At 36.8% G+C, this 17920-nt stretch overlaps 1 protein-coding gene across 6 annotated transcripts in view; it reads right to left on the reverse strand.

The window, feature by feature from the left end:
* Positions 1-6746: 6746 nt before the first annotated feature.
* The window catches only part of LOC126458199 (NAD kinase-like), a 517930-nt gene continuing 506756 nt past the window's right edge, over positions 6747-17920 (reverse strand). For all 6 annotated transcript variants that reach the window (XM_050095090.1, XM_050095091.1, XM_050095092.1 and 3 more), the window contains exon 10: positions 6747-7827. The gene's annotated coding sequence lies outside the window, so the exon portion shown is untranslated. The remainder of the gene's footprint in view (positions 7828-17920) is intronic.

A 17920-nucleotide genomic window follows, 5' to 3' on the forward strand; every position in this document is an offset into this window, starting at 1 on the left:
ATCTACTCTAACATGAGTAGGTAATTTTGTGAGTAGTATCATATGTGGTGCTAGAGAAAAGTTCATTTTAGATATAGGGATAGCCGACTGTTCAGCTCTTTTTAAGTGATTGCCAAAATTAGGTACAACATAAACAGTGAAAATGAGTCATGAACTTTAGCCAATGAAATGGTAATATATTTGCTTCCAAACTGAACAAAACTTAGTAATTCAGCAACCGGTATTCGGTGAACACTAACTACAATGCTTTTGTGTCATAATTCACAAATATTTTCATTTAATGTTTCTCCCTTGAAACAGTATGCCACAACATACACAAGCAAACTCGTGCATAACTGAAGGCCTCAGCATATCTACTATTAGAAAGAGGAAACCCCATAGAAAATTGAAGAACAATCATGATGCGGAGTTTTTCATGTACGCAAACAACAGACACAGACAGTAGTTAAGACAGGCAAAACAAATGACAGACAGTAAATTCATTACAAAAGCCACAAAGAAATCAAAAACTGTATGCTAAATTCTGAAGATTGAAGAAGGGGCTGAGAAAACTAATCCTTTTTGACCCAAAATTAGAAACTGATGTGGAAACTGTCACAAACAGGTCTGAAGAATTCAACAGGTACTTTATAACTTCAAATAAAATTTGTGTATCCTCCTCTGAAGAGGATAGCATTATCCGATCTATAAAAATCTTCAATCTGTGGGCTGGGATGAAATTCTATTAGCAATGTTTTCTAAAATGTTTGAGTGAACAGTGTGTAATCAATTAGAAAAATATAACAAAAACTGTTCTGAAGAATCAATCCGGATTTAGGAAGAGCTGAAGTAATGTGCACATTATTAATGAAATCATCATTAAATAAGCAAATACCTTAATAACAAGCTGTGTGTATCCAGTATCTTTTGTGACCTCACTAAAGCATTTGCTTTGGTAAACCATAAGCTGCCTATTTAGAAAATGGCTACTTATGGTTTCCATGGAGAATCTTTAAGTTGGTTATCACCCTATCTCAAAAGCAGGAAACAGAGGGTGGTTATATAACAAAAAAGTGAGAGCCTGATTTAGTTGGAATGAAATACAAGCAGACCTACCCCAGGTGTCCGTACTAGGGCCGATTACTGTTCCTGTGTTACATAAATGACATGTCATGTAAGATAATTTCAGAAACAAATTCCATATGCAGATGACTCAAAAGCGGTACTCTGATGTAAGAACAGCAAAGAGCTAACACACAACACAACAAACTATTCAGGCACTTTAATGAAAAAAAAAGTTGTCATGGACTGCTTAGTGAAGCGACTAAACAGTTTCGTTTATGCAGAGACTGTTCTAAATAAAGTAACTGACTGAACTGTTAAGAAAATTGTTTGATGATGCCTGTTTTATGTCAGTTAAAAGATTTAGCATAACTTTTGGGGGTTTGCCCAAAAGAACTACTTCTAAAGTAGAAAAAACTGACAAGCACAATTCACACATACATGACCACTGTCTCTGGTCATGATGGAAGCAGCAATCCTGTGCTGGGGGTAAGAGAGTGGTATGGGAGACTGGGGTAAGGGGATGCTTAGTGCTGCTTAGGAAAGCATGTATGAATGTGGGGGGGACAGGGAAAGGGCTGCTACATACAGTCAAGAGGATTGGAGGGGAGGGCAATAGTTGTGAAGAAAAGTAGTAGAGAAGGGGGGACATGAGTAGAGGGTACATTGTAGAATAGAAGGCGGTGTTGCACTGGAGTTGGAGCCGGGAAGGGAACAGGTAAGTGGAGGGTAAGAACTAGCAAGGTTTCTACACAAGATTATCACAATCAGTAGCTGTCGCTTGGGATGCCGAAGTGCAAGATTCATATACAGTACATATCACAGTTACTAGTAAAAACTGGCACACATGAAATGTTAAGAAGGAAAATGAGGGGGAGGGGGGGGGGGGAGGAGGTAGGTTTGTGTTGTGTGTAGAAGGTAAAGGGCTGAATTATAGCTTGCTTGTGTGCAAAATGTTCTCGAAAGAGAGAGAGAGAGAGAGAGAGAGAGAGAGAGAGAGAGAGAGAGAGAGAGAGAGAGAGAGAGAGAGAGAGAGAGAGAGAGAGAGAGAGAGAGAGAGACTGTGTGTGTCTTTTTTTTAATGGAGGTACTTAACATGTGTGTTCTTTTTATACATGCTCATATTTCTGAATTTCAGAAGCAAGCACTAACAAAAAATTAAAACAGACAATGTTATAACTGTGTGGAAAATTTATGAAAGAGTAAAAAATGAAACACCTGTTTTGCTCTTTTATGTTGTAACATGCATGCATAACAGATGTCTTGTTTTTATGTAAGCCTACAACTGTATTTATTGATGAGTTGCCAATGTTTCAATCAAATGATTGTAGATGACATGACAAGTGACCAAGATTCCATTCCACTCTGATCACATTATTTATGTATTCTCAGCTACCACACATGGCAGTATGTTGTGTGATTATGTCACTTGGTCATGTCACTAAAAGTTTGCTCTGGAAAACACACTATTCAGAAGAAATATTTACCTTTTCAACAGCGTATACCATCACAGAACTTCCCGACACTAAAACTGTGTGTCGAACTGGGCATTAAACCCACACTTTCGTCTTACCAAATGTGTCATCAACATGGCAATCGTGTCTAGGAAGACTGATTCAGTTAGAGAATCGCCTCGAAGACTCACAACTTGAATTTTAGTCCAACACTCAATTATAATCGGACACAAAATTTTAAGCCCATTATTATTTCACTGACCAGTCTTTTAACTGCAATTAACTTCCTTGATGTAGTACACTAAATATTCTACAATAATATGCATGCAGTTATTGAAATAGTTAGCTATGGACTTTTCTTTTTAGTCAACATTAGCACAGGACTTGGTAATTACCTGCAAACTGCATACTTAGTTTATCTACACTAGAAGAGAATAACTGCTTTGTAACAAAATACATACCACACAGTGGATCCAGTGTGGGAGATGTAAAGGCAGTTTCCCCCCCATCACAGCAGACAGCAGTAGTAGTATCTTTTTCTGTGTCATATACTTAACCACTATTAATCATGAAACCTGCTCAGAATCAGTAACTCACTAAAAGACATCACTTTGCTAACACACCATCCTTTTCTGAATAATCAATGGTGTCAATCAGTTGTAAGCATTGAACTCATTACACCAATTACACTTTGGATGTTTGTGACCTGTCTCTTCATTTTCTTACAACAATCTTGGCCCCAATGATTTTCTGTAGATTTTTTTAAAAGCAAAACTATACTCTCTACAATACACATCTTTACTACTGACATTTTGGCACTGACTGTCACTTACTACTGTTAACCTGAAATTTTGCCTAGTTACTGCCTGTCTGTAACACTGGTTATTTCCCTCTTGGAAAGGAGGAGGAGGAGGAGGAGGAGGAGGAGGAGAAGAAGAAGAAGAAAGCAGGGTGGCAGAAATTACACCGCTTAGTTTGACTATTTAGCTGGTAGATTCAACACAATTATTTGTATTACAGGTGGAGAATAGTGGTTCAAATGGATTAAGTCTTTCGAAGATCCAGATACACCAAGACTTTCATAAAAATTCAGTTGACAAATTCTCCGTGTTGCCTAATTAGATTCAGAAATTTTAGATCTGTTCTCTCTGTGCTGAACTTCATCCTTTAAGGTAATGGCTCATATAGAAACATTCTGAAACATTCTAGAATAGTATATTTAAGTATTTTAAAATGGTAAGAAATTAGTCAGCAATTCTAAGGCAAGGATGCTTTGAGTTGCAGACAGGCACAATAGAAACTGTCTGAAATTGAGATTTTGGCCGTGCACACACACACACACACACACACACACACACACACACACACACCAAGAATTGTGTTGGCTGTTGGCATGACTCACTCTGTGGGCGTGCTTGCGTGCGCGTGTGCACGCGCGTGGGGGGGGGGTGGTAGTGCACGCACATGTGCACGTGTGTGTAGTGAAGAAAGTCTATTTCTGATGAAGGCCTTTTTGGCCGAAAGCTCACTTTCCAACAGTGTGTTGCGTGTGTATGTGACTCAGCATTTCTGTTATGAGTAGCAAATATCCTTTTCATAATATTGTTACATTCCATCTTGGATTTTCCGTTGTTTGGTTTAGTCAACTGTTTCCATAGCTGTCTGAGTAGCAGTTTCAGCTAGTAAACTGAAATGAGGTGGAACATGCTTCATTTGTACAATAACTAGTCAATTATTTTTTAACTACTGGACAAGTTTTGATACACACACACACACACACACACACACACACACACACACACACACTGTAAAATCTGAGAATTTTTTGTGGCTTATCACCTCTAATTTAACATTCGGATACTACAAGTCCATTGGTTCTGCTAATAGTATTCTTGTTTCCTCTTGTATACTTCACAGGCCTCAATTACTATGAAAATATAGCACCTTTGGATTTCACACTTCACATGATTGATGGTGCCATTCATAAATAAGAGGTATCTTGTGAGACAAGCAGGTGGATGTCCACAAAGTTACTGCTCAGTGCAGATTGACAGCCAATTAGAGACGAACCACTGTAATGTATCAGAAGTGGTATTTAGCTGGCACATGTGGCAGCAAATATGCATGATAAATTTCAACCAGGCATGCTATAAAAATTTTAATAAATGAAAGAGGTTTTGTTTCTTATGAAGGGTTATTTCAACTCCAAAGACCTTTGTTCACAGAGGTCTGTGTCGACATAATACTCCCGTCGAACCACTTACTACCCAAGACTTATAGCAACATTATATCACCAAATATTTGCGGAAGAGGAAAGGATTTAAATGTACAAAAATATTTTAACTCTTCACCACTCACTCTCCCTCCTTCAATAACTAACACATCATCTCTCCTTACATCAACCTCCACCAATCCCCTTCCTCCTTACACTAATTAATGTACACCACGAAACATGGCAATATTGACATATAGCACAAAAATATGGCAATAAGAAAGTCCTTGTTGGAATATGCTATTAGTGAATTCTGAAGGATACTGTCTGATATCTCAACAATCTCTTTTCTACCCATCAGCCAGACAACGCCTCAACTGTACATGTGCTATTTATTCCTAAGGAATAAATGTAATGGCAAAAAACTAGGTTTGTCTTCATTAAAACCATGTTATGCATTCTACGTTTAACCAATCTGACAAATCTTCACTAACAAGAAATGTTGGTATTGCTGTTACAGAGAGCCATTATTTGCTAATAAGTTTGTATTTATATTTTCAGATTGCACTGTTGTGTATTTATGTTTTAAAGGTTAAGACTACCTTCTTGCATTTAAATCATTACTACGAGACAAGCAGTCTACTGATCAACAACTACTCTTTATATCTTCACACAAAATATCTTCTAATAATCACAATCTGTTGTTACTTTCTGGAAATACGGTGCATTATGGATTCCATGCAGCAGCAGAGCCACAGACAAAAAGGTACAAGTGTTCCTCTTCATCATCAACATAACACAGTGTGCCCTACTTTCAGCTTCTAAGCAATAAGACGAACTGTGTGTATTCATACAACTTTTAAAGAATTTCTGAACCAATGATCACATGCTTATCACACTAATTACTTGACTGCCCAGACCAAATATTTCATTAGCTTTATAAAGGCTCCATTAATCATTATATGGGAAATACAGCTTCACAGAAGAGAACAATAAATTAGATGGAAGTCAGTCTATTCTAACTGTGTTAAGTGTGTTCATTAGTTAAGACAGCAGAATTTAAAAGGAAGTGTGGTGCTTCTGCACGTAACATGCTAATTTCAAGCAAATCCTGATAGTTCGTGAAGAGAAACTCATTATCTTGAGAATGCTCACATACCCCATGTTGACAAACATACACAAATAAAATTAAATAAATACATGTAATAACAATGAAGAACAAACAAGACTGCAGCTATGTATGTTGACAAAAATTCCTCTCCAATCTTGTTCTAAAGCTGTTCATAATTTAAACAGCAAATGAGTTACTGTATGACTGCTCATTTATGCTCAAAAAAAAATTGTGAAGGCATCAAAAATGGTGAATTTGTTCAACTAGCTGTGTGACATATTTACTAAAGAAAACAACAAAATTAGAAAATATAGCAATCTCCTCTCCTCTGCAAGGCTGAGTTGCATACACTTTCCTAGACATATGAAATTGGTAATAACAATTGCACATAGTACTCTCTTGTGTTCTATTAATATTTACAGCAGAACTGTTTACACTGCTTCCAGCATAAATAAGTCATTCTAAAATATCTGTCTTGGAGTCACAAGGTCAATACATAACTATCTGTATCAGAAAACAACATTTTAAGTTCATTTCTCAGATATACCCCACAAGTTCTGGGCAGTTCTTGGTAGTGTACAGCAAATTCATAGTGTGTGTAGTTAGTACACAGCTGTCCACTGTCTCATTTCTGAGCTGTAACAATTGTTTCTGAAATGTGAGCAAATTAAAATGTTCAGTACAATCTACTCACCACACACCTTTGTCCACCAACACCATTCGACAACAGTAGAAATATTCACTCATTTCAAATTTACTTCCTAATTACAATTAACAACATATTCATAGCCTTCACAATAAAACAATGCAATCAAACACTGCACACATTGTTTGTTTTGTGAAAGCATTCATTACTTTTAACAAGTTACACATTCTGAAAACATGTTAAGTGCAAAAAGACACCGAAAAAATTCAAGTAAACACTGAATAAGTTTTCTTAAAAAAAGAGACCTGTATTTCTGAGACATTCAGTATTACATATAGAGCCATTTTAAAATTGTGATTTCTGGGCTTCCTGGCAACATGTGCTGCATACTGCCAGTGTAATATGGAAGAGGAGAGAATCAGGAAAAGGGAGGGGAATAAAGGATCACTGGGAAACATGCACCTATATTTCCTAAGTTCTTTTGCTTATTCAAACTGTGAAACCAAACAAGGAATATGCATACAAAATTGTTCCATTAAGCTGGTTTGTACATTAAATCACACATTCACCACACCATCAAACTTTTATCATTCTCATTCAAAATTAAATACTGGTAAAATATGAAGTTATAAATAACACATTGCTCAAGAGCTCAAAGTCTCAAGTGAAAATATAATGTCTGAAGCAGAGAACAGCATAAAATTTAGCAATGTTTAAGACTGAAAGATCTCATTCATCAGCAATTAACAATTCTGTTACTTAAATGAAAAAAATCACAGAAGTACAAGATGAAAGAAAATAAAAATAAAAGGCACTTCAGTACAGGTTGATGACTTTTTGATTTTGTTCTAAATCATGCATTCGACTGTGTATGTAGTAGTTTTTAGACATTCAACATACAAGTACATACTTACTAAAATACATTTATGAATCACAACCATCCAAAGTATTTAAAACAGAAGAAGGAAAATTATGTAGAAAAACTCTGGCAAGCTATTCTCATATCAAAATATTAAACAGAAGTTCCTCTATTCAGCTACTCTACAAAATACGGAATTGGTCATTTCATAAACAAAATAGAGAATGGATGTATAAAAATAAAAAGGCAGATTTCTCTCGATTTCATTTCGTTTAAATAAGCAGCTGCAGTGATGGAAACCAGTAACTATTAGAAGTCTTAGGTTGGCTGTGCTAGGAATGGCAAAGCCACCATCCCATTAGCACATAACACACACACTCTTGCCTCACAACTGCATCAGTTCACAGCCGTGACTGCAAGCTGCTCCACGCTATGTACTTCACAAAGTCCACCAGGAAATATTGCTGAGCAAGAAATTAGATTTAGAAAGTCTTCTTGCACCTCCTGTAAAGACAAACCATTTTCTCTATAAATTTTTACATGATATGGTGGAAACAATAAGAACACCAATAAACTGTCTTACATTAAAAAAGCATATAACGAGCAGAAGAGCTAAGAATAGTGAAAGACTGCAGCAGTGTCATTAGCATAATTATGAATTGGCACAAAACACTTTCATACAAAGTCTGACAACAGAATATTAATGGATAATGAGAATAAACCCAAATGCTCCAATTTTCTACATAATGAATATTAGCACAAACATTATAGCTGGAAGATATATGATTGAAAGTAAAATGAACAAATGAATCACTTTCAATGGTATGTATTCACATTACTGCTAGTTTTGACTGACCAAACTCACCCGATGGTGTGAGCTCTTCATTAACAATAGGATTTCAATCTGAGGGCATTAATGTTGAAATGAAACTGTTGTGATAACAAAATAATTTCTCCAAGCACAATTAAATGTCACACATGTACTTGCAGAAATTTTATCACACAACATGTACACGTAATTTCTTCTATGTTCTGTAATAACTGTAAAATGTGCTGAGACCATTTTATGTATTATGTATTTAGCGAATTCCAGTGACCTGAAAAGTGAGTGCACTAGCTTGCGAGACAGATGAATAAGGCGCAGACCGAACCTGCATAGTGGATTGACAACCATTAGTCTATAAACCAGCCAGCCCGAATGTGGTTTTTAAAGGTTCTTTTAAGCAAATGCTAGGATGATGCCAAATCTCTCCCTCAGAAAATATACTGACTGATGGCTGTGGCAGCTAAAATGCATCTGACAATAAAGTTAAAATAAAAATATTTGCCTAATAATGGCAATAGTGGAATGTGGAATAAATGCCACAAAACAGAGATCATATAGTTAATCACATAGCCTCCTCCCTCAAGAGTAGTGCCAAGGGGGGCCACTCAGCTTAATGTCAACATTTGACAAATGGATCACCATCAACAGTGTCACATGCCTCACTTCATTAGACACTACAGAGACCTTTGGTATTTAAACTAGGACATTGGCACAAAGTCTGACGATCCAGAACTTTACATCACCACTTCACCTCATCGGCCAAATACTGGCTTACTCCAAGGTTGAGCTCCACTGCACAAGCATGCATTAGTGACAGCCACGGAGACAGGTACAAAGTCATGTTGTGTAACAAAGAATGGATACCTTCTGATAACGAGTTTTGTGCCTCACACTGGTAATGCTACAAATAATTGTTTAAAGTGACTAGTGATTGTACATCCTCATAAATAATTTGGCATATTAAATTGTACTTTAAAGCAATTTTGACTGTAATATAATGTTGAGAAGATTTCTCTTCAGTGAAAATATTGTTAAGAAGTTTGGCAGTTTACAAAGGTGAGAGCTGTACCTCTTGGGTTGTGGAACTACAGTGTTCAACTACCCACTACCAACAGTGGAGCATGGAAATTGGATTGGGAGGGGAGGGGGGGGGGGGGGGGGGAGCAAGGGAGATATGAAAGGTAGAGCATCAACTTCATGAGACCATGTGGAGAAGTACGCTGATTTTTCCTTGGCATCTGTACAGAGGGTATGAAAATAAGTTAATCCCAACAGATATTAGGAGGAAGTTGCTATGGCACGAATTAAAAAGTTAGAACATTGTAATACTTCAAGAATCACAAATGTTAAAAGCATATTTGTAAGTAGAGGAATAACTTTGAAAAGCCTTTACACCAACATTAAAAGGTGGGGAGGGGGAAGTGGACAAAAATGGACAAATAAAGCAGGTCAGCAAATTGATTAGTGATTACTGGAAACAGGAAACTCAAAACTTATTTATCTTATGTGGTCAATTTATTACGCAGACTGAAGCAATACAAATTCTCAAGAATGTGTTCAAAAATGAAAATTGCCAACTTTATCCCTAAGCAACACTGTAAAGCATGAAGTACTTGCAAAGTATTTTGATTAGCTTCCTAATTCTCCAGAACCAATCCACAGGCTGCAACTGCCAAACACTCATGAAACTTTAAAAGATTTACCTCTGATTACCAAAGATACTGAAATAGTAATCATATAGTAAAAACAAGACAAGTTAGTGGAGAAAACTATTACAGTGGAACTTTTGAAATGGTCTGCCAAAAATAAAAAATGAGCCACAATTAATCTTTGAGGAAACATGGAAAACAGAAAAAACCTCAGGAGAATGGAAGATGATATTGCTACACACACTAAGAAATAAAGGCAATGAAACTTAACATTAACAACTACAGAGGAATTCCTTTGCTTCCAGCTACATACAGAACATGTAACAAAATTTTACTAAATGCAGTAGATGCTACACCTTACAGTCATTTAGTTGAATATCAAGGTGGTTTTAGGAAGAGCAGATCATGTTCTTAACAAATATTTAATCTGAAGACGATGATTTGCCACAGATTATTGAATTCAAGAGACAGTGTAGTAATGTTCAGCAGTTAAAAAAAGACCTTTGATTCCATTGACAGACAAACTAAAGATAAAATAATCTGAGAATTTTATGTAAAGTCTGAATTAGCAAATCTAATTCACGAAACATTTATGGACAGACTAACGTGAAATTTATGTGAAAAATATCTCGTCCCTCTGAGGTACTTGTGAACATAAGTGTATGGAAAGGTGATGTCCTATCCCTAATTTTTTAATTGCGTTCTAGGAAAAAAAAAAAAAAAATTGGAATAAAAAATTGAATGAAAGTAAGATTTCACCTGTAAGGTTGGGAAGAGGAATCAACAATACTGGAATAAACTGAATCACATTTGCAGATGACTTCACTATACTTTCTGAAAATTTGATACCTACCGTAACACAAATTAACTCTTTGAAGAAATAATAACCTGTGGGTATTGCTAAAGAATTTTTGCAGAAAAACATGTTTTACAGACATTAAAAATGCACTGAAATTTCTGGAAACAGATATTGGTTAAATTGAAAAGGGTACAAAATTTCAATATCTTGGGGAGATAACACGAGAAAATTGATTGGAAAAAGCTGCAATAAATCTACAAATTCAAAAATAAGGCATTACTTCACAGCAGTGAGGCAAATGTCAAGCATTAAACCAAAATTTACATAGATTAGAAATACTAGAAAGGCAAATCTTTAGGAAAATATTAGCCCATGAAAAACTATGGAAGACTGGAAATTGTGTAGTACTGATGATATTTATCAAAATATAGAAACCATATCAGAAGTAATGAGGAAAACAAGACATTTTTTGAACATTTACACTGAATTCACAATGGTAAGGTAACCAAAAATATCTTAAATTATTTGTGGAGTAAGAAATCAACAACAAGCAGGGTCCATGAAGTATTTAAAGATTTAGAAGCAAATAACATAAAAGCTTAAAAAACAACTGACAGAACCATTCAGGCAAAAGTATTCTATACGAAAAGAATCCATGGTAAGAAGTAGTAAGAATCTGAAGAAGAAGAAGAAGAAGAAGAAGAAGAAGAAGAAAACTGGTCTGAAGTGGTTAGATGACAGGAAGGAAAAAAAGAACAGATGAAAAAGTACTAGAAGGAAAGAAGAGAAAAATGAACTGAAATTGGCATGTGGTCCTTGGTTAGCACAACTGACAAGAAATAAATAAATAAATTCATAAATCATAAAATCAGCAATTACCACTTGTGTCTCTTAAGCCAACAAAAGAATGAGAAACATGTATTTTCACAACAAGCCAAAACAGTCCCCACAATTTATATGACTAATGAGAAAAATCTTAAACTGAATATAAATTGAAATTATATATAAACGTCAATCTTTCTTCAGTTTAGGGTAGTGAATTTAATGAATGTGTTTCACAACTCCTATTACATACAAACAGTATCTAAAAGACAATATAATTAGCACAGAAATAACATCTAGCTGGTCCCTGAAGGGTGTCTATAGACCGCCCATCATTCATCTGCAAATGAGTGGTACCCGAACTACTTATTCCTTTACCATGTCACACAGCTGTGACGTAAAGTCAAACATATCGTAAATCCATTTCTTCTGTGTCTTCTTCTCTTTACTTGCCTTATTTTTTATTTTCTCTTTCTCTTTGTGTCACAGGTTATAATATATTTCATTTTTTACAAGAACATGAAGCGAAACTGACAGTGGTAATGTTTTTTGGGTAAACCTCAGTACATCAAAAGGACAGGGTAATGGGAAACAGAGTGGTGTGTTTATCATAAGGATCCATGACAAGCAGACCTTGCAGACTAGCCTTTTTTGATTTCCATCATATTCACAGAATCTGAGATCACTGTCTGGACATCAACTTCCTATTGCAGAACAACAAAATATATAACATTTCCACGATTTTACAATATTCACTGGTAGCTGAGTGTGTAATGTGTGTGTTTTTCAAGCAAAGTCTCTGGTCCGAGTCTCATTACTAGCAACTTTTCTATATTTTGTTTACATGCTGTATTTACAGTAAAGTGGAAATATAAATGAACAAATACTGAATCAAAATTTTAATAAAAATAAATTATTATTTTGAATTACTAATAACATGAAAATTTAAGTATCAACAAGAAAAAATTTTGTACAGACAAGAAAAGTGCCCTATTGCTAAACAAAAAAATTTGTAAGTGAGGCTTCTAATTTTGTACTGAATTTTAATTTATTTTGAGTACTGAAATTTTCATACAATTACTAATTTATACAGTTAACTTTTCAATTATACCCATATTTGTACCTTCAACTAATTGTTTTTGTAACGGTATTAAATTTTCACTATTTTTTTTTTTTTTTTTTTTTGTGTCTGTAGCTCTAACCATTACTTAATTTTAGTTACTGCTAATACTTTTTTCATTTTCTCAGTTTATTCTCTTCCATTCTGTAATAGTTCTATTGCAGTTATTAGTCTCTCCTTTAGTTCATTAATCACCCATCTCTTCGGTTTAAATTGTTCATAACAAAAATCACCATCGGTATCACTTTAGCAAATTTCAATCTAATTGTAGCTTCCTACGATAATCACTACCAGTATCACTTTAGTAAATTTCAATTTAATTCTAGCTTCCTACGATAATCTATTAATTATTAAGCTTACTTCTCTCTGCTGGCAGCATCGGCCTCTTAAATCACTCCCCTTTCCCTTATTTCCACCCTAACCTGTTTCAAATACGCTAATTACATTTCTCCTCTTACGACATAGGATACACAGTGACACTCAGCCGTCACTATTATTGGTCATATTCTCCTTGCACCGAATACCACTAATCCATTTTCTATACTCCCGCAACCTCAGGAAATCTCTTGCAGTCGCCTTTCTTTCAGCACTCGCGGAGTCACAAACAAGGCGCGCAAAATCTTGGACACCCCTGTGTTATGTCACTTGGCGGAAGCACCGGCCAGTGCCTCTCGCGGCAGGTAGTGCCTAACAAAGGGACAAACCAGTCTGCCACCCTACTCCAAGCTGCTCAGCGGAACGCGTCAGAGCTTTTAGCAGCTCACTGCAACATCCAGTCTTTACCTGCACATTACGAAGAACTTAGCCTCCTCTTCAACCAACTAAACTACCACGTAATCCTCTTATCCGAAACGTGGTTGAAACCACACATATCCTCTGCATCTATTCATCTCCCAGGGTACACATTTCTTAGGGCAGACAGATCAAAAAAGCGAGGTGGTGGGGTCGGCGCGTATATACGAACAGATCTCAAAGCGAAAGTCTTATGTACGTCAAATCCTGCTGAAGAAAAAGAGGCTGAATTCATGTTCATTGAAATAAATATACAAAGTTGGAAATTCTTGACTGGCGTCGTGTACAAGCCGCCAAAAATAAACTCAATGAGTTCCTTCCAGTTGGAATTACATTCACTCCAGTGTCAATACGAACATGTCATCGTAATGGGTGACTTGAACGTAGACCTGCTAAGAGACACTCCCTCCGCAATAAACCTAAGAAGATTGTTTAGTTGCAATAGCATGAACATTCTTCCATTACAACCTACACACCATACGGCGCACAGTCATACTCTTATAGACTTAATCGCAACGAAACAGACTGACAAAGTAAGGGATGTTGGTCAAACATCGGCCCCTGGCCTCTCAGCACATGATGTAATATTCCTGGCCTACTCTGTGCAGCCCCCAAGGATCAAATCGCGCTACATAACTTGTAGGAACATGAAACGTATTGACCTTGACGCTCTAACAGCCGATTGCTCAGAAATCTCATGGCATCAAATAATCAGAGAACCTACAATCGATGGCAAAATTAATGAACTTGGTGATAAACTCACTGCCCTCTATGACAAACATGCACCTGTGCGCACAATCCGTGTAAGAAACTCTTCTGCTCCATGGCTGACTGCTGAATTACGTCAAATGATGACTAATAGGGATGCTGCCCACAGGCGTTTCAAGGCAGATCCGAAACCAGAGCGTTTCGAAGAATACAGAAAGCTACGGAACAAAGTGAAACAATGCATTCGCAATGATAAAATCAGGCACGCTCGCTCCCTTGTATGCAGCGATCTGACGCCCACGACTCTATGGAAGAATCTCCGTAGCTTGGGGGTCGGAAAGGCAAAATCGGAAACTACTTTTCATATGTCAGCTAACGAATTAAATGAATTCTTCTCTGCACCTCTGAATACCAGCACGGCTGATAATTACTGTCCACAAGAATCCTCAAACAGGATAACTAACAACGATAGCTTCCATCTAAAACATGTAACAAGAAATACGGCAAGAAAAGCAATAATGAGAATCTCTTCTGATGCAATAGGCAACGACAGTATCGGTATAACCATGATTAAGAATGTTGCCGATATCTTAGTACCTGTCTTAACTGACATATTTAATTTTTCCCTCGTGAACGGAATATACCTCACTGCATGGAAAAGAAGCATAATTCGACCCATCCCTAAGATCGAAAACCCGCAACTGCCTAGTGATTACCGACCAATTAGCAAACTGCCTGCTGTTTCCAAAGCACTCGAATATATTGTTCATGACCAAATCACCAAACACTTGCATGAATTCAGCCTATATGACAAATTTCAATCCGGTTTCCGTAAACATCACAGCACAAACACTGCTCTTATTAAAGTAACAGATGACCTGAAATGTGCCATCGACAATCGAAAGGCAACAATATTGACGCTACTGGACTTCAGCAAAGCTTTTGACACTTAACTTTGACATATTGCTCAGAAAAATACAACAGCTTAATTTCTCTGATAGTGCAATGAGATGGTTTGAAAGCTACTTAAAAGACAGACAGCAATGTGTTGTCTGTGTAAATGAAAAATCTTCCTGGAAACATGTTTCCTCGGGAGTGCCACAAGGATCAGTCTTAGGACCACTTTTGTTTTCTTTATATGTCAACGATATTTCGTCGGTTCTGTCCTCCTATAAATATCATTTCTATGCTGACGACCTCCAGCTCTACCTAAGCGTCAGACCTGAAGATGTAAACACTGCAATCGCTCAGATGAATGATGATCTGTCTTCGGTAGTGACATGGGTGAAAAGCCTGGGGCTTAAACTAAATGCAAAAAAGATGCAAGTAATCTTAATAGCCCATCAGAAATTAATAAGTTCAGATTTCCGCGAACGGCTACCTCCTATTCTGCTCGACGGTACTCCAATACCATGTCAGAAAACAGTGAAGAACTTGGGTGTAACTTTGGATGAGCATCTCAACTGGGCGGAGAATACAGTCGCAGTGTGCCGACAGACGCCTGCTTGTCTCTATGCTCTCAAAAAGTTTCGGAACATATTTCCACAGGACTTGAAACGCCAGCTCGTGCAAGCACTCGTTCTACCGAACCTCCACTATTGTGATGTGATTCAACAAGGCACGAGTAGTGAAAACAAAAGACGGCTAGAGCTAACCATGAATGCCTGTGTGCGTTACACCTGCAACATTCGCCGATATGATCATGTTAGTGCTTCATACTCCGAGCTAAAGTGACTGCGGCCGGACAAATTGCGTGACTACCACACTATGTCTGCTTCACAGACTCCTCATCGCGCAAGCACCCCAGTACCTTGCTTCAGAGATTAAAAACCTTTCATGCCATCATAATCGAAACACGAGGTCACTCTTATTTGGTATCCTAACTGTGGCCACTCACAAAACAAAAACTTTTGCAAACTCCTCCTCAGTTGCCGCTGTCCGCCTCTGGAACAAACTGCCCCTTACCTTGCGCAAAATTCAATCTCCCGCTGCTTTTAAGAAGAAGTTGAAGCATTTCCTACTATCATCCTCAAAGTTCTCCACAAAATTAATGTACCAGGCCAATCCTCTCATCTGTCAAATAGCAAAGCTAGCGTCTCCTATCTTGCTCCTGAGATGCCTTCCTCTTCATCTATCTCTATTAGCCAGGCAATCTTCTTTTCCTTTATATTTCCCTAATTATGTTTCATCATGTCTATTCTTCTCCTCCCTTCACCATGAGTCTCCCTCATACTCCCTGCTGCCAGCACTCCTATCTAAAATTTGTCTCTTCAATAATGTCTAATTATAACAGTACTTATGATCTACAAATATGAACTCTATATGTATGTATTTTTCCAGGTGTACCTTTCTAATTGTTTATTTCACTTTTTGTACTAGATGTAGTTTAACATGCCTACTAAAACGTATGAATGTAAAATAAGTAGAATGCCTGGTTAGATGTAAGAGAGGGCCTGATGGCCCTAATCTTGCCAGGTTAAATAAATAAATTTAAAAAGATATCTTTTTATGAAAGAATATGACTAAGTATTTGTTAATAAACATTTCCACTTCACAATAAACACATAACTTAAATAAAAGTAAAAAAATGTTACTATATAAAGTGTGTTGACAATTCACGTTATACAACATTCCTTCAGACACGCATACTTAATAATGATGCACACTCATTAAATACATTGTATTATGAAATTTGATCTAAAATTGTAAATTTAAATCTTCTTCAGCTGTACTATTTATCAGTGATGGGTGAAAATTTGTGCCAGACTGTACACATTACAATTTTCTGAGGTACAAATATCTACAAGGTTTTCTTTGTTAAATTTATGTAAAGCATAGTATCTATAACTTTGAAAATTGTAACTTATCAGTTATTAAGTGTGAAGTTCTTGCAAAGTTTATATGAGGGCTGCAACTTAAATAGTGGCAACTATTTACTCATAACCAATATAAGTAGTCACCAACATTGTGTAGAACCTGTTGCCAGCGATGTGGAAGGTGACGTATACCGTTAGCAGAGCCTGTTCTGTTGATGGCGTGAATGGAGTGGTCTGAAGTTATGGCAATTCTCGTGTTCAACTGTGATGGTGTTATCCTAACGCATTACATTCCTCCACTGCAGACCATCAATACACAGTATTACTGTTCATTTTTGGAGCATCACCTGCGACCAGCTTTGCAAAAGAAGCGGCGACACTTTCTGCACAATCCACCCATCATTTAGCACGACAATGCGCAGGTGCATACAGTGCAAGCTTTGGCTGCTCTGTTCAGTCTAAGGGACTGGGAAGTACTGTACCATTCACCAGACTCCTCGCACGTAAGTCCTTGTGATTGATTTTGTTCTGAGGATGAAGGAACCACTTCATGACATTTGCTTCAGAACTGTTCCAGAGATTAGACGAGCAGCAGACCGCTCCTTTCGCACCATCGACAGAACAGGCTCTGCTAACGGTATACTACGCCTTCCACATTGCTGGCAATGGGTTCCACACAACTCTGATTACTACTTTGAAGGTCAGTAACAAGTGCAAACATGTAACTCTTTTTGTATTGGTTGTGAATAAGTAGTTGCCACTATTTAAGTTCCAACCCACGTATTACTGTAATTGTGCTAATTCACAACATGGTAATATACATTATGTTGAGACTCTCATGACAGTTATGTATGTTTTACATTTGGTTGTGTTTTATATGATGAAAATTAATTTTTGATCAATTGATGTATATTGTGTAAGTATTGCAGTTTCAAAAACCTGTAATTGCACCCATTTTCTATGTTGCCTGTATATATTTTACATTCATCTCTGTTTTGCACTACACAGTTTTCTTCTGTGAAGATGGTAGTTTTAACTGAAACCCATACAGAATAAATATGTAAG

The sequence above is a fragment of the Schistocerca serialis genome, chromosome 2 (genome assembly GCF_023864345.2).
Source record: "Schistocerca serialis cubense isolate TAMUIC-IGC-003099 chromosome 2, iqSchSeri2.2, whole genome shotgun sequence".
In the NCBI taxonomy this organism is placed as follows: Eukaryota; Metazoa; Arthropoda; class Insecta; order Orthoptera; family Acrididae; genus Schistocerca; species Schistocerca serialis.